General features: G+C 28.7%; 1 protein-coding gene across 2 annotated transcripts in view; it reads left to right on the top strand.

The window, feature by feature from the left end:
* Positions 1-23,796, top strand: part of LOC116426388 (dual 3',5'-cyclic-AMP and -GMP phosphodiesterase 11) — a 296,890-nt gene that overhangs the window by 107,190 nt on the left and 165,904 nt on the right. For both annotated transcript variants that reach the window (XM_031975246.2, XM_031975248.2), the window contains exon 2: positions 4,675-4,779. The gene's annotated coding sequence lies outside the window, so the exon portion shown is untranslated. The remainder of the gene's footprint in view (positions 1-4,674; positions 4,780-23,796) is intronic.

Genomic DNA, 23,796 nt, shown 5'->3' with positions numbered 1-23,796 from the left:
ATGAAATTATCGTTCCAAATATTGATTATGTTTCATGTTTACGACTGTCTCGTGAAATTCCCTTTTTGGATACGGGTCCAACTTGTATTAAGTTGGTCACCTGCTTATATCAGATTCTTATAGAAAATCTCACTTTCATAGATATTTTTTGACGATTTTTTAATCGCGTTACAGGGGCTCTTATTGTATTTAAAATCTATTTTAAAGTCAAACACACTTTGTTTTAACATCCATCCATTTCTGATTTCTCCATTCGGCAATTGGTCAAAATATAACAGATGTTTCTTTAAGAATTTATTGAAGACATTAATTTAGCAATACGAAGACTGAATTATAAATTAATTAAAGCCTCGATAGATACACTCTTGAAGTTTCTATAGAGGAATTTCAAAAAGTTCATTTAACTGTTCGGTAGTTTTAGTGTTAAGACCTATGTCGTTGAAGGTTTCTGGTGAAACTGTATACTAGGAGAATAAACTTCTGGAAACGTTATGTGTTTTTTTCATGGCTTGTAAGCCATTTCGTCGTAAACCATAAGAGAGTGTAATACGGAAATGTGTTTGTCTTAAGAAATGCGGAGAAAGATTTGCTTCCCCGTTGTTTGGATAAAAGGTTTTGTTGAAACTCTGTATGACAAGAAAGTGTATCTTTTATAAACTTTTAAAATACTGATGTTGTATGTTCCATAAACTTTTAAAATAATGATGTAGTATGTTTCATAAAATTATAGCATAATTGAAAGAAGTATTTTTATGAAATATGAACGATTTGTGTGTAATGTTAAATAATAACTGAGTAATTTTTCATTTGAGGTAGTTAATTGAAATTGGAAAAGAAGTGATGCAAAATGAAATTACAATCCTTCAGTTTCAGTATTCGTTAAAATTAATCTGTGAAAATATCCATAACGAAGGGAAATATACATATAATGAAGTTAATCAAATGTAATTGAATTTAGCGTGTAAAATCCTTGGAAAGGTTTTTCCCGTATTAAATCTCATTATTAGGTTGAAAAGTATAGAATACGCGCCCTTTTCTTTTATGTCATTACACATTATATTGTATTACATTAAAAATGTCGATGGTTTCTAGATTTCATTAATTTTTATTATATTCCCTATGCATTTAAAAGTGAACCTTTTGAACAACAGTTCAGTTAAGAGATGAAAAGGCGATCAAGTGAATGCTATATTTTTTGCTGACTTAATAGTATTTTCAAAGAATTGTCATTGCAGCTTGTTTAAGTACTGATAAAGTCACACGGAATTAAGTCCTTAAGATTTTAGATTTCTTTTAATCGTTTCAAAATAATCGTATCACTTTTGCCTACAGTAAATATGGAAAAATAATGTAAGGCAATATTTAATAATCAACTTTTTATATTTAGTGCTTATGAGTTTAAGCCTGAATATATAACAAATATTAATAAACTTTCTTTACGATTATATTAATTAATTCTCGCGAATATATTTTACCAAAAAATGTAACAATTATTTATTATTCTAACATAAGAAATAATTTTCATAAATAATTTTCATTGATACAATTAATTGTACGCAGCGTCCTTACAGATTACAAAAGTCTCATGTAATGACCACGGATAATTGTGCGATTAGTTTTGTGTACAATCTCCGTAGGCAATCATAAGAAGATTTGCTTTACGCTTCGGATTCATTATCCGCAAAGCTTCACTTAAATCATCTAGACCACGCGCAAAATCCATTGTACTATAAAGAATGGTAACGTCTGTATCCAAAGAATCTTCTCTGGAATAACCTTCGTTAAACTTTGCAAAGCCGTGACGACCACTGTATTATTCTGTTTTGTTTAGCTTCGTTATTAAATTGGTGGTTCCTCTAACATGTTTATTTAAGAACATTGAAATACGGACAATTAGATTCGAGAAATTCGTTAACTGGAAAATAAAATTCGTATCACTTGCTTTCAACATTAGAATTGTCAGGCGATAAAAATAACTCATTTTAGATTATTCACTTTCCGATTACAGAAATCGTTAAGGTGTCTATACGGGAAATTATTAAATAAATTACTTTCAAACAGAAAATTGTAAAACAGTTATTTTCATTGTTCAAATGTCTAATGTTAATTAATTATTTATTAATATAAATGTACTTGTATGGAACAAAAACAGTACATTTCCTTGAATATACAGTGTCCCATTTTAATCCATAAATACAATTACCTCCGGAACTGTTCTTAATGCTAATTGTTATTTCAAAAATGTTTCAAATGCAATTATTTCTGTTTGGAGAGAGCAAAGTACACCTAGCTTATCTCTAGGTGGATGTGTGTAGACGATATGAAAATCAATCATTTTAAAAAGCATAATCATGTTTTTATATCAATTGATGCAGCAAGCCATTCTTTATAACAAATGTTAAGCCACCAAGGAAGAAAAAAGCTGTATTTAAGACATTTTTTAACACTAACCATATCGACAGTTTTCCTACCTTACCAGTCAAATAACTATATAGCTACAAAATAAAGGTAAACAAGTCAGATGATTTTTTAGTGGAAACAGAAACGAAAAGAAGACAGAAATTGAAAAACTGATTAATCGGACAATATAGGGATCGGACAATATATAATTAAATTTCCGGAAAGCTAGAAAACGTCGTAATCAGTTAACTGTGTGACGAATACATACGTGATTTTAAAACTCTAAGTGGGCTCAATAAAAGATTTTTGAAAGTAAATCCCACACTCAACAGGTTAAAGATAAAAGAAAATTGTATACAAGTAGAAAATTGTATCTCTTTGCTTATAGCTAACAGCTTAAGTATTAATCAGCTATCAGTATATGTGTTTTGGTTGATTAGTGCGCAGCCATAAGTTTACTCTCACAAAATCGGTCAGCTATTCTGGTAGCATCGTATAGTTTGTAAAACACATATTCAGGGGCGAAAGGGTTACTCCCTTGCCCTCTAATAACTTGTCAAGTTCGCGATGAAACTTTTTAATTAAATTCGACAAAACTAAATGTCATTTATTTATTTTCAACATAAATTAAATATTACTAGTTTATTATCAATCTTTAACATTTGTAGGAAACGCAGACACAGAATAAGTGTAAAATTCTTTTCTTTCTCCACTAAATGATGAACGATAAAGTTGTTTTATCAAGTTGAGAAATAAATCATAGGGCGAAGGGTTGAATGACGAATGGTTTCGAAAATAATTCCATTTATAGATTACAATGTGACACCCCGTATACGCGAACGGAAAGATAAGGAATGGCTTCGGTAACAGGATTAGCATTAGTATCTACTGTCAAAAATGAAAGCAACGAACCCTTAATCTACCAGTAGACCACCGGTGTCAAGGCGATTATCGATGGCTTATTAACGTGAATGTAAGACGAAGTAACCCAACACATTGGCTCGTGTTCCACTTCACTATCAAGCATGATAAACGGATAATCGTTGCAAACGAAGCGACTGTACCCGTTTGTCTTTGCTGGATCACTTTTCATAATACAGCAGAGAAAAATATCGGTCGGGCGGCGTTCTAAAGGGGAAAAAATATATAGCCGACAGGAAACAAAGGTGCTGTCGCAAGATTAATGGTTGTCAGCGAGTAAGATGGAGCTCTTGAAAGCAATATCTTAATATAATATTTTCTTCGGCACGGAAACAAATCAATTTATTATGAGATATTTACTGAAAAACGAACGTCTTCTTATTGAAAAAAGAAATATCTCAACGGACTTTGAAATTTGTATTAATCTCGTAGATAGGATTTCTCATATGCATATTCATGGAGTTCGCGTGTAACGTTTCACGAAGATACTTCAACTTGATCGCGTGTAATAATGTATAATATTTGTTTGTTTGTTAATGATTACATCAGATCGCAAATAAAGTTTCATAAAACTTTAACGAAGTAAATGCTACATGCTGATCAATACCAAATGTACAATGTAATACTACTAGCAGATATAAGTATAAAGTAGATAAAAACTCTGTAGAATCATAAAAGATGTAGTTATGTGAAGTAAGAGTGTAAACTTTAGGTCTTTGTAATTTAAACAATTATCCGAAGATAAGTATTATAAAAAATTTAATAAGATTTTACTTTATTCGGAATATAATATATCCTTTAAAAGAATTGAAAAATTCCTTTTAAACTTTAGTTTCTATAAATCACTTCTATAAAAGCTCATATTTACATAAACATCAACAGTTTACTTAAAGAATTTATTTTCATGAATTACTAGGCATTAGAAAATTTATTTAACAATGACTGAAATTCAAATAAACATGTACAAAAAATGTAGAATAACCAGTGTAAAACGCTTATATTTTATTTAAAAATTTGTAGCAACAAAAATTAAATAAATTATTCTGAAAAATAATCGTAACCTACCATAGTAAATATTATATTATTTCTTTTATATTAAATTTATAGCTCAGCACGTCCTTTTTTAATTTCAGTTTATTCTCCGTTTATAGAATATATGAAAAGATAATGTAATCTATTCTGATTACCTAAAAGCAAAGAATCTCCAATTAAATGTATCAAATTGTCTGTTTGAAATACATGTAAATATTGAAGTTGTTATAACTAATATTCCCGTATAAATGTGTGCGAATAAATATTATCGGCGTTATCATATCGTGTTTAAGAACGAAGGTTTTTATTTCTTTGTTTAAGGTACGCGGAACGCAGTCAAGCTGGCTGCCTCCGCCGGTAACCCCTCCGCTGCCGTCGCCGCCTCCGCGCATCCTCCTGTTCTTTGGAGATCGCGCCGGAAGCCGGGTAAGAGCATACATACAAATTTTTTTTATTGTTGTGTACATAACGTATCTGTACAGCACCATATAAACAAACTATCACAAGTTTATTTCTTACATAGTAGGCGGGAGTTGTACGAAGTAAATACGTGTAAGACAGAAAATTTAATTGCGACGTAATTAAATATGTAATTACAATTCATATATTGAGCGATTGAAAGCGTAAACTCAAAAAGTATAATGTAAACAGCTTCAAGACCCGTAAAATATTTTGAAGTTATTTAATTCTAAGGTAACGACATTTTTACATCAAATACGCTAGTCATATATGGGTACACCTTTTTTTTCCAATTTCCCACTTTTAGTGATCGGTATAACAATACTAATTACAGTGGAGCTTCAGTTTCATTTATTTAATTTACAATATGAATTATGTGCTTGTTTTAATGATTTATAATTTATGATAATATAATTTATCTCTATCTTATGCATTAACGGCATATGAATGGCGGGTATTATAGAAACCAAAAAAAAGAAACACAAAATAAATTAGAAAAATAATAAGAAGGAAAACAATAAAGCTTTGAAAGAAAGGTGGCAAAGCAATTTAAATCAGATACAGAAGAAAAGAGTATTAAATAAAATAACAGCAAAAGCTTGAAGAAAAATATAAGAAAACGGACAAAATAAGAAATCTAAAAAATAGAATCTTAAAATTGTATTCTTTAAAATGTCTTCTATGGAGATTCATTATAAATTTGTATATATGTAAGTATCATTTTTCATGAAATTAAACAAAGAATTGTTCTTATTTTAGTATATTTGAATAAAGTATTTACACTTTGTTCTGTATTTCTAATTAATTACTTTTGTGATTACAATTAAAGTTAAAATACAGACGAACATAAAGAGCGTTGTTCTCACCAAAGCCTTTACAATCACGTTTCCTGACAATTCGATTAAAATAGTGAATTGACTGCAAATTATATTTATTGTCAACAAAATTATTTTCGTAATATGCATAATAAAACCTTTGAAGTGGCCAGATCTGGCTTCAAACACAGCTAAAACTAGTCTGCAGATAGTTAATAATGGTAAAATATAAATTGCTTTTTATTTTAAATTGCCTTTTCCATGAAACATTTCAGAACCAGAGCATCTGATTTCATTAGGTATTAGGTAAATATATCATACGAATTCAATATTTCATCAATTTATGTTTCTATATCGCCTATAGAATTCATGAAAGTTGTTTACAATTTATCTGTGATGTTACTTACATCTCATCTATTAATGAGATTAATAATTAGGATGGAATTCAAATAATATTGCAGTAGTGACTAATAGAAGATGCGTTCAAATGACATGACATGAGGTGACTTCTTATGAATATATAAGAAAAACAGTATAAAATCAAATTTGTTGTCCAACGCTTAATTTTGGTGAAAATCGAATTTGAAAATTGACTATGTACGCATACAGTTACGACTAACTATACGATACAATTTTCCGCAGGGTATAAAATGCCTATTCAGTTTATAAACAATACTCCCATGATATTTAACAATAATAGTTACAAAATTCAAGAAAAATAAAAAATATTTTAATATTAATCATAAAACTCTCCGATTAGAAACATGCTCATTAGGCTAGATTTTTCTACAATGACGAACAGTTTATCCAAATATTGTTGATAAAGTGCTTTCCTGTTCTTTCTTGATCTCAGTAACTTTTAAATTTCATATAGATATTATTTATAAACGAAGTAGGCGTTGTACATTGCACAGAAAATCGTTATCTTTCATCTACTTGTATATAACTGCATTTGTATGTAATCAATTTTTAAATTTGATTTTCTCGAAAATTAACCATGAAACAAAAAATTTCATTACATATTTTTTTCCTATTTTTTCATAAGAAATTACCTCTCATTCGCTTGACATATCATTCGGGCGCACCCTGTATTATAGTTTTTATTTATTATCATATTAGAAACATTTATAATAGATTTTCATAGTATAAACTATTAAAAAATAGGCATTTGTTCAAAACATTCTTATTTTAATGCATTCTGAAAGTAAAACAGTTAATGGCGTTACTACAAATAGTTCAATAACTTGGTTGAGTTTCTCAAAATCTTTCAGCACAAATTCCTTTCACAACTGTTTCTTCTTAACACCTTAAGAAAATTATTTCTTTAAACTGCAATATGCATTATTTGCATACAGTACATTAAAATGATCAAAACAATTTAATCTAACGTATACGATCTAACATGTTTTTATAAAGAGCTACATTGCCTTCAGATAAAAATGAATAAAGTGCAAACATAACTTAATTCCTGAACCGCTTGCATCGTGGAAATACGAGTTAATTCGTGTCAACAAGGTGTCAAATGTAAGGTTTGAGGAGGCAAGCGCCAAGAAAGTGCAGATTAATAATTTTAAAGGTGTCATCGAACCATTTTCGTGGTCGTCGTAGATAAATATAATTCTCAAACTTATTTAGCCCCTTTTTCCAAAAAAGAATTTCTTAGTGCACACTGAAAATCTATCTTTTCTGAACGAATAAACAGAAAGATGCTGCTATGTACTTGATGCTACTATATACTGGCTTCCTGTACCGCTCCTGCACCCCCAGGGAGTGATATCACTGTTAAAGATATATAACTACAAACATTTTAGGTATTTCGTGACGTGACTTCCAGAATATTCCACTGCATTCCATACTGTATAAATTCCAGACAATTCAATAAAAGAATATTAACTCTTCAACATGGCATTTAATTCTCGGTTCCTTTCAGTTTTTTTCGTTAAATATTACTGTAATATGTTAATAATTTAGACTTTTTAATATCTTATTGTAGCTGCCTTTAAGCCCAGAAAGTAGAAGAAACGGCAATTAAATAATTCAAGGAAAATAATGGCACAGAAAATGGTATCAGAGTCAATATTCTGTACCGACATCGTATTTGAAGGGTTAATACGTTACAAGAGGTCACAGCCTACCTAGAATTTTCCACATCCCTATATATCCCTACATTGGTTGGGTTTTCAGTCGAGAATTTCAATTTATGCTGTTCTTCTGAATAGACTGTGACTTCTCGTGATATAATTTAATGATTAACACTAGAAATACAGTACCAGTCGAAATAATTGGTTTCGATTTGCTTGTTTCACAATTATTGATATCTTAACATTGAATATTCGAAGTAATCTTGAAAATAAATAGTTTCACTTGAATACTATAATGAATACAGTTACTATTGTTTTCAGTTTTCACATTTATTGTTCTAACTGCGTCTGTTTTTATATTTTTTTCGAATTTTCTTTTCTTTAATAAGAACAAAATTCTCTAATAAAAGAGCATAGAAAGTTGGTCTATATTATCCTTCCCATCTTTGCATTCTTTGGCAAGTAATGCAGGAAGAAATTTTTAATAATTTGTTTTACGATTATGAACTCGTTGTCGTCAAACAGTAATGTTGAAGCTTGAGTTCCGTTTTAACAAAATAAAAGAAAACTATACAGTATTCACTTTGATGTTGTTATCAACAAAAATTGATGTCTTTGTCTGATTTATTTGAAATATACTATGTCAGTGTAACCTTTGTTACAAGCAACTGCTCATTACTTGATGTGTTTCACTTATAGATACAAATGAATATTCGAATATTAAGAACATATAATGTCTCGGTAACGATTTGACAAGTGCATTTAAAAATGATCTATTTTTTAGCATATTTGTTTTGTGACTTCGTAAATTTTATGATAATTGTACTTATTATTGATACGTTGATAATAATATACAAATTATATCTATTTATTATTTATTATATAGATATGACTATGAAAGTATATACATAATTAACATAATGATGGGTTCCAGAAAATTGGAAATATTCTATGCAGACATTCGAGGTAGAAGGGATAAATGAATTAGGAAATATTTATTTTTGTAATTTTAAACAAAAGTACGAACACTAAAATACAAATTGTCAAGTTCCGAAAAGTTAGTGTTAACTTTCTTACACTTGACAGATTTTAACGATTTGATTCGCTTAACCCTACTCTGGCAATATGATTTTTCACCAATATGGCCTATACGGCCCTTTTACGATCAGACTTAATTTTTCATTGTTTTGAGTTCGAAATGATAAAAATCTTAAAAATTCTAAAATACTTGCTAAAATACCTAATTTAATATAGAATTAACATCTTCGTTTACATTATTTTACAATTAAAATTGAACGTCATAAAAATAAATTTCGAAGTCTCGATGAAAAATCGTATCACCCCTTATACGTCTAACGCTACAGTCAACATGTTAATTAACATAAGCAGTTGAATTGCCTTTTTCTATTTTTTCCATGGAAATGCTAAAAGTGCATCTACTAAGATGTCGACTGACTTATAATTCAGATTGCGTATTAAAAAAATAATTTCTTCAATAGTTTCTCACAGAATAATTTGTTATTATTTCAATATTTGAAAATAAGAAATCAAGGACGGATCATTTTGACCTGTCTGGTAGTTCTAGAGTTATTCGTGTATCCAAGTGAAAATTCAATTCTCCAATACTTTTTCCGTAACACAATTTGCTCGACATTTAGTCCAAATTTAACACTGAACGTACCAACGCATTATATACAACTATTTCCAATCTAACCAGCTAAATAATTAGTTATAAAATAAAGATAAACAAATTATACGAGCAATTTTTTTAATAGAAACATACCAAGGGGAAAGAAGAAAAACTAATAAACTAACTAATCAGACACTATAAGAATTGATAGAAAATTAAGTGAACGAAAGAAAATACAAAATTTTAAATCAAATTTAATACCGATCATTTGACCGATCGCAATACGTTCAATGTTAATTCGAACATTTTTAAACACCGAGTATTATTGCGCGCTCGAATAATTTAGTTACATGCTCGGTAATTCACTTACGAGCAAGTAGATGTACATACATGTGTCCAAAATGCCCAGATGTGATTTTCTATATTCCACAATCCGATTCACCGCATGCTCCGTTAAAGTTCAACACGAAGTTAATGTTCGAGTTAACCGTTGCCTTTTCGCCTCTCTTGCGTTTATAACAGGCCCGCGGCTGTGAAGCAGGCAATTGGCCTAAGGGTTAATTTCTCTGCGACCGGCTAATTCGATACGAGTCGCGCTCATTTGACCCCCGATTATTGTCTCTGGTCATTCGGTTGATTCAAAGTCTCTCGGAGTTTCTTTTTTACCGTAGCATTCGCGATAATATTATCTTTGCACTGATGTCGACAATGATTTCTAGAAGATTACACTATAACAACAGTAATGCTGGTGAAACTATCGGTTATCCTAGATCTTTTAGATATTAGATTGTTGCGCAAGTTCCATCCTCCAATTTCATCGTATAAATAATTTATCAGCCAGTTATTTAAACAAAATCAAAATTTTGATATTATACGAATTGTTTTAAATATTTCTTACCTTATCCATTTTTCTTATTTATATTTATATTTATATTTATATTTATATTTATATTTATATTTATATTTATATTTATATTTATATTTATATTTATATTTATATTTAAATACCTTTTTTTATTGGCCAAATCACTTTTTTCAGATATTAATTTTATTTGATATTTGCAGCAATTTGCAGTTATTATGTGATTACATCTATTTATTGAAATAATTTGTTTGAATAATAATGCAAACAATTTTAAATGAATTTCCATCTATTTCGCACGTATCTTTTTGGTATAATATAATCTGTAAATACGATCCTCCGTACTCGTAGAGGATTATTTGTACAGATACGCAAAGCGGAATAATTATAATAAATGTGATTGTGCGCAACATAATTAAATTCAATATTTTTATTATTTTAGTGTTAGTAAGTTAAATTTATTGTTACAGAAAATAAGTTTTCGTATAATATTAGTCTTCAGTAATGGCATCAAGAAAATTCTATTTTACATAAAAAAAATATTGAAGAGTAAACATCACATAAAAAAGATAATGATATTAATACAACCTCCCGTTAATGTTTATAATACATACACATAATAAACAACGTAAATACTTCTAATAACGAACAAATAATTATTGAAAAATATTCTTATTCGATTTACTACTTCCTCATTATTGTGGAACACAATTTTATTTTTTACTATTATTTCTTGTCTGTCATCCCAATAATAATTTGACTAATTTAATGGGTGTGGGGAAAACTGCAAAATGAAATAATTGGTTTTTATGAATAAGAATAATATGCTGTATCAACTCAAAAACGCAAAAATAAACATTATGACGGTGAACAAAATAATAATGTAAAAATTTCAGCGTCAGCTACATGTTTTGTATCTGACAAAATATAATAAATTCTCTTTTAAATGATAAATCCATGAATTATTACGTAAGGTAAAGAATTCAATTTTCACAGAGAAGAAAGACTTATAAATCGCAATGAAATAATGAAATTATAAAATAATCTCAGAAATCAAATTTTCGGATGTACTCTGGGTGACAGAATTTAGGTGACAAGATAATATAACACCTCGTTACACCCAAATTTTCATTTCCATGGGTGACAAATGTAATACTGAATTATTTAAATTTCACACGAAATATTTGACTGCATTCATGAAAACAGACGTAGGTGGTTTGTTTTCAGTTTTTGTATGAAATGTCAAAGAATTGTTACAATAATCCGAAAGTTTGTTATAATTCTATCATTAACGTATTGACTGCCATGATTGTCAGTAATGACAAGGCGTACTAAATTCTTCTAAGATGCGAATTATCAGATAAGCGCTATAAAATATATTTATTACTGACATGATATGTTATATGAGTGTATTATATAAGGATGTAGACAATAGTCTAACGAAAAGGTAGGATTATTTACCTCTTCCGATACGATTTAATCATGAAAAATTGTCCGTGTTAGAAACATTTTATTTTTACTAAAAAAAACAACATGTTTCATTTTATGATACATACATTTTGTTAATTAAAAGAATTTTAATTAAAAGTAATCTATCAAGATACTTCTAAATACTATACCAATTTATTTTCAATTAGGATCTGTACAAATTTTGTACATGTAAAAACATGTTACCTATAATTTTAGTTGTATGATAAGTGTAGCTCGTCATTGTGCGGTATGGTATGAAAACCCAATGACGAGCTATACTCATCCTTTTACCGGAAGGCATAAAAGCTGATTAATTAGTAATTATTATTAATAATATTTATATATTATTAACATATTAATAATATGTATACTTATTAACATATTAATAATGTATATATTTATTAACATATTAATAATGTATATATTTATTAACATATTAATAATATATATACTTATTAACAATATTCAAATTAATTATTAAACACACAAAACATTCGCGTGGGAGTCAACATATCGACATGAATTGCATTGTAAATATACTTCAATTCAACTTCGATTAATTTATTTAGTTGTTGTTATCTGCGGACATCAATGCATTCTATGTAACAATTACTGCATTGTATTGAAATATTTAATAAATGCAGTATTCATACTTTGATATAATTCAATTATATCATAATTGTTATAAATAATAAAATGTACATTTCGGAAATAGAAGCTTAAAATTTGGATATTAAATGGAAATAAGAATGAAAATATGAGACATAATTGCTTACAATGTGCATACATAAATACATCAGTGATAGACATGAAGAATAAAAATCTATTAAACGAAGCCATTACATTTGACATAAAGACATATTTAGGGTCTTCTTTTATTTGATATTTTCTTCTGTCCTCTGGTATTTACTGCACGATGTGATGATGTGTTCTTTTGAATTCACTGTATCGCATTAGTTGCACATTGGTTTGTTTTCTTTTTTAATAAGGTAGGAGTGAGAGAAGTTCGTGTGTCCAATCCTTAGTCTTGTTAGTATTCTTTGAAGTCTTCTTTCGAGCGAAGAGGCTGGGCTTAATTCATAAATATCATTTCTGATTACGATGATTATATGTATGAGTTCTTCCAAGAAACTTTTTCTTCGAAAAATTGTTTCCCTTTCAACTTTTTATGAATGCATGATACTTATGAGGAAAAGTCTAACTATTGTATAGTATTCAAGAAGACTCCTGCTGTGTGCATATTATATTCAAATATAAAAATATCCGAATATCCAAATATAGATATCCAAATCAGAAGTTTTGGAATGTAAACGTTCGTCAAAAATATTAGATAACATCTTTTATTCTATCTACAGTATTTGCAAGAACATATTCTCCTAAATGTCAAAACTACGTGTAAAATGGTATCCACTGTTCTTTATAATAATCATATTAACAATTCTAAACGGTACAACCATAAATGAAAGGATATTGTATATGTGTGTACTGCGTGTTTGGCAACAGGTGAGAGAAAGTTTAAAAGGTAATTCTCCATGACAATATTGTAAGTTACTAACATTTAAAATTTTCTCTATGCTGCATGATACGCTATAGGGATGCATGGAAGATAGGTCAGCACAAACAGAGACAGTGGCGTACCGCGCGAGGGACAAACACAGAAAACACAGAAATTGACTAATGTGTAGCTTTTTCATGAATAATACGATAGGACCTCAATTAACCGAAATATTTTCCTATAATTTAAATCGTTTAAAATCTTGGTTACCCGCGAACTCAATAATTCAAATTCCTAGATTATATATTAGAATATCGAATTTTCAAATATATTTTGTTTATATTAGTAATTATATGACTATTAGTCACCTATTTAAATTGGATAATCGTGGTTCTACTATAATTACTAATAACTTATAATAAAAACGAATCCAGAGTTGTAATTTTTCTACCTTTGATTTTGGTTACATACACTGCTGGTCAAAAGTTTGGGACCACTTGATGCGTCACACCACAAATTAAAAATTATATATCTCATAATCTGTTGATTGTGAAATTTAATTTTAAAAATCTGTCGTTTTGCGCGCAATAAAATGAAAAATTGAAGTATATATTCGTTAAACGCAAGACGAATGCACCTAGGGTATATTTTAATGAAAAACCAAAGAAAAATAAAGAAGAATTACATGTTTATCATACGCAAACATTCTCCAATAAATGTTGTTTCTAAGAAATGGAAGTTTTTCTGTTCACCGATGTATTGGTCTCAAACTTTTGACTGACAGTGTATATTGTGTAAAAGATCATCCTTTAAATTTTCTTCCACCTGCTGCTACATGTACTGTATTCATGACTATAATGACAGATTGTATGATTATTTCTCATATTTCCATATACAATCTAACGTATATGTTATGCCTGAAATTGTCTTGGAGAATAAACATACTGTAAATAAATTCGATTCGAACTGGATTATACATTTATTTGCAGAATGGTATTATTAGAAATCTCGAAATATACATTTGCATCTAATAGAATCATGTGTCTTAAATATTCCCTTTAACTCCTTGCCCTATGAGTTCTTTCTCAACGTTGATCGATACGATTATTTTGTTATTAATAATTTGTTGAAAAAAGAGAAAAATGTGCTCTTAAGTATAATAATTGATTGCAGAAGAATGTTTACTTTGAATTCGGTTAAATTGATTAATATTTATGTTTGTTAAATCATGTTAAAAATCTTCACCACGAGTCTGACAAGTTGTAAAGCAAGGGGTTAAAACAAAACAAGTTTTACTTTAAAATCGTTTTTAAATACAGTAGAGGCCCCTGTAATGCGATTAACAAATCGTCGAAAAGTAACTATGAATATGAGATTTTCCATAAGAAACTGATATAAATAGATGCCCAATTGAATACAAGTTAGACCAGTATTCGAAAGGAGAATTTCACGCGAAATTAGTAAACGTGAAATGTAATCCATATTTGGAGCAATAATTTCCTAGAAATATAATTGGACTGTTTGTATAGTACAGCTATGTCCCTTAGCTTTCAATATTTTATATATTTGTTTTGCTTCTCTTAATAAGTACTCTATTTAGCATTTTAAGTAAAGTCTTATTAGAACTTCGATAAGAAAAGTATTTATATTGATTTTCATGTATGGATGTGTTATTGCTTTTGTAATGTGTTTTTAAATATTATTCTTCTTTAAATTAATTTCCAAATTAATTTGTAGAGTAGAATTGTTTTCAACTATTGAATATTTAACCTTTTAGTGAATTAATTATTAATACGAACTTGTAGGTATAAATAAAATTGTCGTGAATAAGGAAGAAAGTAGTGCATTATATCAAAGAAATATATGTATGTTGATTCCACAGATACTTATTTATAATTGTTTGCAATAAATTTCCAAAATTTTTCAATATTATTTCATGTAAACGAATTCGTTATGTATAACTGTTTGTTATTATATAAATTAATTTATTATTATATAAATAGTTATATATAATATTTGCGTTCAACTCTGTCTGGTAAATACCTTTTTTATCCCTTTGCGAACGTAAGATGAACTATGCCCGATAGAACACTTTCACCGTCCTGGTTGCATAAAATGAAGATAATAAAAATATAAAATTATAAATTATAAATAAAAGTTAAAAATATGAAATTATAAATTATAAATTAAACATAAAAGTTAAAATTATGAAATTATAAATTATAAATAAAAGTTAACCCTTTACGCTCCTATGTCGAGTATGACTTGACATCAGTTTCATTCACAGGTGTGCTTCTTGGTCAAGATATTTTGAAAATACAATATGTTATTATGTTATTTTCAATATTATTAGTAAAAAAATTCGTTTACACTGCTTTGTACAAACTATGTTTCGAAATACATTTGAAAAAAGAACATTACAATACTACAAAGTTACCAAGAAAAAACTGCAAAAGGAATTCGGAGTGCAAAGGATTAAATAACCAAAATATTTATTATTAAAATAACTTATATGAAATAAAGATCTGTTATTCATTAAATATATCTGAAATTTAAAAACAAGTCATAAACTTCGTTTGTGCACAAAATTAACACGACCGTAGAGGGTCAATTATCCGTAATGCAGCAAAATCACTTTGCTTATATTATACCTGCAACATAACGAAAGAAGAATAGTTTTTTTTAGCGGGGGTTGTATGATTTTGTCAGGTATGAAAAAATGAAACAGCGATAAGCGTTTCGTTGGCATTGATATTCTTGTCAATGCCAATGACAGCACACCCGAGGCACGCTTTCGCGCTGATCTTTTTCTCTGGCTCTCGCCGACCCTGTCTTATGATATATATCTCGTGTACCAAACGAGTTATTATTACTTTGGCCCGTACGCGGGCCGAGAGCGGAAGGTCACAACCTCCGTGAATTAGCGGCGTCCTAATTGACGTATCCGTTCGAGCGTTTTCAGCCTGAAGAAGCGCAGCTGCGAGGATCAAAGTCGGCAGAGGGAGGATCTTGGTGATGCAACTTCCACGAAGAGGAAGGAACGAAAGTCAAACTCAATTTTGACGAAAAGATTTTATGTTTACAGTGTGACAGCTAGAATTATATACTTCAGCTGCAGGGGTCGCTTTTTGAAGCGTTCAAGCATTTAAATTTTTAAAACCATAAAAATCGATATAATAATCAAATAAAATTAGTATTCATCTTTCGTAAAATTATTGACACCAGTTTTATCGAAATTAAAAAGAAGTGGCTTATTGAAAAAACTAAATCCTTCATACTTTTACTTTTACTGGTATTTTAGAACAGGTCTCCCTTCTCATTGTAATTCATGTATGTGTTTATTTCAGCTTTATTTTATACTAAGCCTAAGAAGGAGTAAGCTTGAAATAAAAAAGATTTATTGGATTTTTTAATGATTAATCAGTATATTCATAATAAGATATGCTAAAATTGATTTGTTTCTTTTTTAAATAATATTAAACAAATATTCATATAGGTTGAAATTTCAGTCGTAATTGCTTTTGAAAGCAAATATTTTAATTGCTTTTAATGTCAGATTTTCTATACTTTTATTTCACCCGGTATATGCTCCAATAAACTCGAATATTAATTTATTTTTACTTTTATCGTCGTTAAATTTTGCATCACCAGGGTGCATTTAATTGCGGCAAAATTACTAACATGTTTATTTAATATTGCACCATGTTCCATTCATTAAATGAAAAACCAAACTATCCTACCTCGTTTCATTTTAATTATCCTCACGTTCAATGAAAATAGCCACAATTGATCGGCGTATAATGTGTGCTTAAATAATTTGAAATTTAACTCGTGTACACATAAAACTGATGCAGAGAATCCCAATCGACAGCGTTCAATACTGCAGACGTTGATAGCTCTATTCGCTGCATGCTTGCGACATATTTCATCCCGTACTGTTACAAAATGTATGCACATTAATATGTAGTTTTATTTGTACCACAGACACCCATATTTATGTAGATATAAAAAGGATAAAACAAAATCTAGAAGTTGCTCTCTTTAATATTAACTAGTTAACTGCGTTTGACGAGTATACACGTCATCTTAAAGCTTGAAGTGATACCATATAATTCTTTCAGCGGTGAATTATTTATTTTTGCAGATAGACATATAATTCTTCTTTGTTTTGCTTCGGTTTTTCGTTGAAATATAGGTGCATTCGTCCTTCATTTGATGAATACACAATTCATTTTTTCATTGTATTGCGCGCAAAACGAGGGAATTTTTAAACTAAATTCCACAGTTATCAGGTGAATAGAGATTAACTTTGTTTTACAGACAGAATATTTATAATATCAAAGAGATAATAAAGACTTAATAACTAATTAATTCGATTTTATTCTAAGTGCATAAATCTTAGTGTACTAAGAATTTATTTTTTTTTAAAGTATTAAAGTATTAAAAACTTTTTATAAAATTGTTATAATTTAAAGTATGTGACGAATTTTTTATTTCAAGAATGATTAATGTTTTCATGTATTTATCAGTGATTTTTAAAACATTTTTTAACTAGTAACTAGTAGCGTAAACAATAAACAAATAAAAAATAATATTCTGATAAAATCAGTCTTAAATATTTGTTGAATACATGTACACTTAAAATTGTTTTATTTCATGCTTGTATCTATATGTTAGAATGCTTGACCCGTTGAATAAATTCATCTTATATGAATCCAATACTCGGAGGCAAAGATAAGAAATATCTGTTTGTTTAGAAAATAAAAGAAAGATATCCTGTTTCTTTGATATTATAGTTTCATTTTATTTCCTCTACGTGACCCAAAAGACGTTGAAGTTATAAATCAATACAACATTATATTTTTCACTATACTGTTTCAGTATTTCTATCAATATTGGAAAATCGTAAAAAAAATGTTCAAAAAAGCCAAATGATATAAATATACAAAAAGTGAAGGTAATGGAATTTTCATGTCCTTTTGGAGTATTTTATAAGAACTATAAATAAATTATTATAATAATTTTTGTTGTTACTAATTGTTACATTATGGAAAAGCCACTCCTAAGACTTAATATGCATTTCCCCATTTTTCCATTAATCTTGGAAATTCTAATACGTGGAATAAAAATGGTAAAAACAAAAATTTAATGGCTTTCGACGCTGTGTGATACAGTATAAGATCGTTATTAAAATTTAGTTATACGAAGAACAAAATTTGCCCCGTCATTTTCATTGAAAAAGTTTTATATAATATTAAAAGAGGAATATTAAATCTTTATTACACCAATATATTTACATCTACATTGTATAATAAATACAAAAAAGTAAGAAAACATGTTATTGGTTCTGTAATGGAATAATGAAACAATTTCTATTTAACTAAGACAACAAGTAAACACAACGTATGTTCGGTACAATTGATCGGGACGTAATGAGCAGCTACATCAATTTGTTTCATAAATATATTGTCATGGAGATTGAGATCCGTTTTTCTTTTTAATTGATTATAATTTATCCAATCAAATCCATAAATGGCTATTATTGATAGTGTTTTAACTTCTAACTCGAAAAAGTAGCAAAAAATGTATTTTACATAGAAAAAATTTGGATTTTGCAGGTTATCAAAGTCACTTTTTGTTAATTACTTATTATAATAAATTGCTCGATATTCGTCAGTACATTAACACTAGAACTACGGGACGGGTTAAATTGACCCACTTCAGGATTTTTAGTTTGCAAGTATTTAAATTATGAAGGCGCTTTTGTGAAAGATATTTAATTAAATTTGTGTACTTGTACAGATACAAAACTAGGAGACTCTACGAATCTCAAGAAACGTATTGTTTAAATTTTTTAAAAAGTTGAAAATAAGTAATTCTAATTGCTCGGTAGTTTTAATGTTAACGTGGTTTGATAATAAAATATTCACGTGCAATCTCTTTTAGCGCATAATAAACTCATTAGCGATTACAATACGCGAACTTGAAGGGTGACAGAAACAGAATGTGATTTACGAGGAATAAAGTGCGAATACAAGTTTAGTAGGTAGGTAGGGAGAAAACGATGCGCAGGTTAATTACGAGATCACTGCTGAGAGAATTCTTTAGCGAGTACCCGAACGATTAGAGAGTTGCAACTGACGGTCATGAGGTAACGGTCGAGAAACGCGAGACTCTGGAAGAGAAATCTTCTTCCTTTCGTTCCTCTTCTTTGGTCATGACAAGTAATAGCAAGCACGCTAGATGTATCATGGAATCGCGTATTCGTCAGTCTCCGACACGGTGAAATTTATCTCTCGGCTGTGAAACGTTTATGCCTCGCTTTAAGATCGCTCATTTTTCAGCGTCAAACAGTGTCTTGTGAAGTCTTGTCGTGTACTATTGTTGTGTCTTCTTATAGTAAAGTACAATACATTGTTCCCTCTATATCAAAAGAAATTTTTCGCTTGTTATTGTCACGGTGAATTTGGAGAACCGCGCTGTTACGTATTTTATAAAACATTAGCACGTTGACCATTAAATTAATACTCATTAATATCCTGCATGATTCATTTATTTCGTGAAAAAATAATTGAAAATTGGAACATACTATAGTGATCATTCTTTTAACCTTCACAGTTCGTGAATTCTAACGGAAGGTTGATTTAATATATGGCCATAAAAAATAACCATTAAGGTCTAGATAAAGAATTGTCATTCGTATACATATACGCGACAGCTACAGAACCTACATTTTAATATTAGATATTCGTAACATACTTTGATCGAGCATCGAATTAAAAATCGACAGCAAGATGCATTGTTTTCTACGTACATTTTATTCCCAAAATTTATATTTTATTACATGATTTGATATGAAAAATATAATAGAAAAGAAATACTTACGAAGTTTTACATTAGTAAATCCTAATTAATAGATTTACAATTAAACAGATGAATTCTAATAAGATACAGAACCCTATACCTTGTCTTTAGCATAATAACTGAAACTATTATACGATAATCAAGATATGAAAGGGTTGACATAAAGTATACATAAGTATGTATGTACCTATAGATACCTACACAAATTAATGAAAGGAACATCGCATCAAATGTAATTTTGGTTATAATTTTCTTGTAAATAATCACGTTATGATTCAAACCGATTTAATTAGAAAAATGAAAAAGCTAAAAATCCTGAGAATTAATATCTTATCCAATCAGCTTTGAATTATTTAAAATATATGTTACATATTATGCCTTATAATAAGATCAAAAATAATTTTAATGTGCAGTCAAAAGCAGAGTAATTTATACACAAATTTATTAACATATTTCTATTCCAATAAAAGATAAATTAAACATATTTCTGAAAATGAAAGTATTGCTTTAGTTTAATACTGCTTAGAAAATTTAATTTTTATTTGTTTTCGTTTATTTATATATATTATTTATATTCATACATCAATATTTTTCATATTATTTAGGTATACATATACTGCCTTGTGTTATTAGCAATGACCATTTTTGCAATTTTTTTGTAATTATATGATTGTTCTGATTACAAAATACTACGCAATTTATATTCTTTAGTATAAGTTTCTCTGATATTAATATTTTTACTTTAACTATGATATTAAAATGGTATAAAATATTTTAATAGAAGAGAAGAAGAATATGAGAAGACTGGGTCCGTACCGAATTATTACAATTGCACAAACTTCTTCTTACTTTTTCTAATTTTTATGAATATTTTATGAGTAGAATTTTTAATTTACAGTTATATATTACATAAAATACATTAATTATTCATATATAAATTATTGCAGCTTTAACTACACAATAAGACACATTATATCATTTCTAACCAAATTTACGGTTTTACAAGCAAACATAATGTAAATAATTACAGATATTACGCTGCACAGTTTTAACATAAAAGAATATATTCTGTAATATTCAAACCACGTAATTTCATAAGATGGAAACTCATGATGTTAACAAATTTTTTACCTTCTATAATTTAAATCTGAATATTCACCAATAGGAGAACTACGCAGATATTGCAAAGCAGGCATATTAAATGTTTTTATGCGAAAGTTCAAATATGTACCGCGGATCTGTGAGAAAACCGCAGACAAGTCTGTCTGCTTTTTTCATGATTCACTTAGACGTCGAGGAAAGGCAGACAAGAGGTTGTTAATGCAACGTTTCCTGAAACATGAGGTAATTCCCGATCCACAGCCGACGTTTCTCGTACGACTGGACGACGCCCGCGCTTCCAGCCATTTTTCATTGTTTCAGACGTCAAAAGCGGCGACATCCGCGACAATGTAACAAATTACGTAATTGCGGTTCCGTACCTATTCTTCGCGTGTCCGGAATAATTTTCGATTTTACATTATTCATCTGTTCATCTTCGGGTATCAATATTCATGCCACACATAAGTAAATCGTGTTTCTGGACTATACGCGTCCATATGTATGTATGTAAATAATTATTATATATATGTATATGTTGCGGTGAGTATAATAAATCCGGTTTGTATTAATAATAAGCGGTCATTATTAATAACATCCGCGTCCTTTGATAAACATAAATAATACATTGTAATAATTATATTTGCCGGTAATTATTAAGGGTACATTCAACATAAAACTTGTTTTAATATTATTTTCTACTATTTATGACCAAATTTATACTACATTTTTTAACGTGGTTATAAATTATTTCTTTATTTTTTTACAGAAAGAAGTTTTGTCAAAACCATACTACAGAAAGTAGGACATTTTTAAATAAATTACTACGAAACAAAAATTATACATTTATCTGGTTATAAATTATTTACTTACTTCTGTAGAAAAAGTTTTGACAAAATAATAAATCTATACTACAGAAAATAGAACATTTTTACATAAATAAATACAAAATACAAATTGTATACTCTTCTTATTAGTATAGAAAAAATTTTCGAGAAAATAACATTTATTGGCAACATTATACTATAAATGATAATTTTTTAAAACACTCTTTTCCTTACGTTTACCAAAGACAGTTGTAAATTATTAGTAATCACCAATTTATGTGATAAGTTTTTACAAATTAATCACTTTGACCTTTTTATTTGGTTAGTATTAATAATGGCCGGTTATTGCTAATGTAAACTTTTATATTTCTATAAAATTCAAATATATAAATAAATTATTAAACTCTGTTTCAGTTATTACAAACACATGTCGTATTGGCAAAGTTTGATTACTCATTACGTATTCTTGTTAGTCAGTATGAATACATACCGCATGAAAAAAGTTCATATACTATAGCATAAACTTAGCATAAGATTCAGCTTGGAATTATTTTATATTCGTAAAGTTAAATCAAGATTTTTTGACAACAAAATGTGCAGAATGGTCATAACTTCCGATTGACATACACTGTCGTACGAAAGTTTAGAACCACTTGATATGTAACGTTGCAAATAAAAAATTGTATGTCTTATAAATATATAAAATAGAATAAGAAAAATTATGTATCTTTATATTCGATTAATACACATATGTCCATGTTCCTTTATTATACACAAAAATTCTCCAATGAAAGTTATTTACAGAAAATGGAAGTTTTAATTTAATCGATGTATTGGTCTCAAACTTTTAACCGACAGTGTACGTATATTTGATTAAGTAATAATGATGTATTTTTCAAAATACTAAACTGAGTTTACAGATATTATAAGACATACTGGGGAAGAAGTATTCACTCATCAGGGGAAATCCCTAGAAAACTGAGACAAGAAGATAGGAAGTCCCGAACATTTGATGAACGATGTTTTATTCATTCGTTTTATTTAATGTGGTTATAGTATTCTGTAAACGATATCTTATTCATCGGCAAAATGGAAATCCGAAAAAGGAAAATCCTTCAGGATATAGAAAAGATTATTGGAAAAAGCCATATTACTGTACTCTGCAGAATACAGAAGCAGAAACTTAACGAAGGAGAAAAACAACTTATTTTAAGAAAAATAAAAATTAATCTCTTTGAGAGCATCATTGCAATTGGATTAAAGTTGAAATTGGTTGTAGGCTACAAGAAGGAATATCAAATTCAAATGAGAATTCAATAGGGAGACACAAATGAACTCTTTAAACGCCAGTAGCATATTAATAAATTATTAGAATTTGAAAATAAGTAATTTTCTTGAACAATAAACTATCCTTCTATAAAATATCTTTCTATAATATATAATATTCGTCTTAAATTGGTTTTGAAAGAAAAAGGAACAGATTTAAATAAAAACATAATTGCAATTATTACGCAAATAATACAAACATGGTTGCAGATACTATACAAAATTTGAAAATTATAGAAATTAAGTAGACGAACATGTACAGAGACAATTCATAATAAAGTTGTAATCAACAACTTTAATATTTTAACAAAACAACAACCCAAAATATACGTTACTATTAATATCAGAATGGTTGCTGTATAATTCACTGTATATGTTCTAGATAGGCTTCCAGAATTTCTAAATAGAAATTTTGTTAAACATTTATGGCAAACCCCTGACTGAAACATATGGAAATACCAAATAACAAATCTAAATACTTCGAAGTATAGGAATTATTGAGTATAATGGTTAAAT

This window comes from Nomia melanderi, chromosome 12 (assembly GCF_051020985.1).
Source record: "Nomia melanderi isolate GNS246 chromosome 12, iyNomMela1, whole genome shotgun sequence".
In the NCBI taxonomy this organism is placed as follows: Eukaryota; Metazoa; Arthropoda; class Insecta; order Hymenoptera; family Halictidae; genus Nomia; species Nomia melanderi.
Note: the sequence above shows the minus strand (reverse complement) of the source record. Positions and strands in the feature narration are given on the sequence as shown.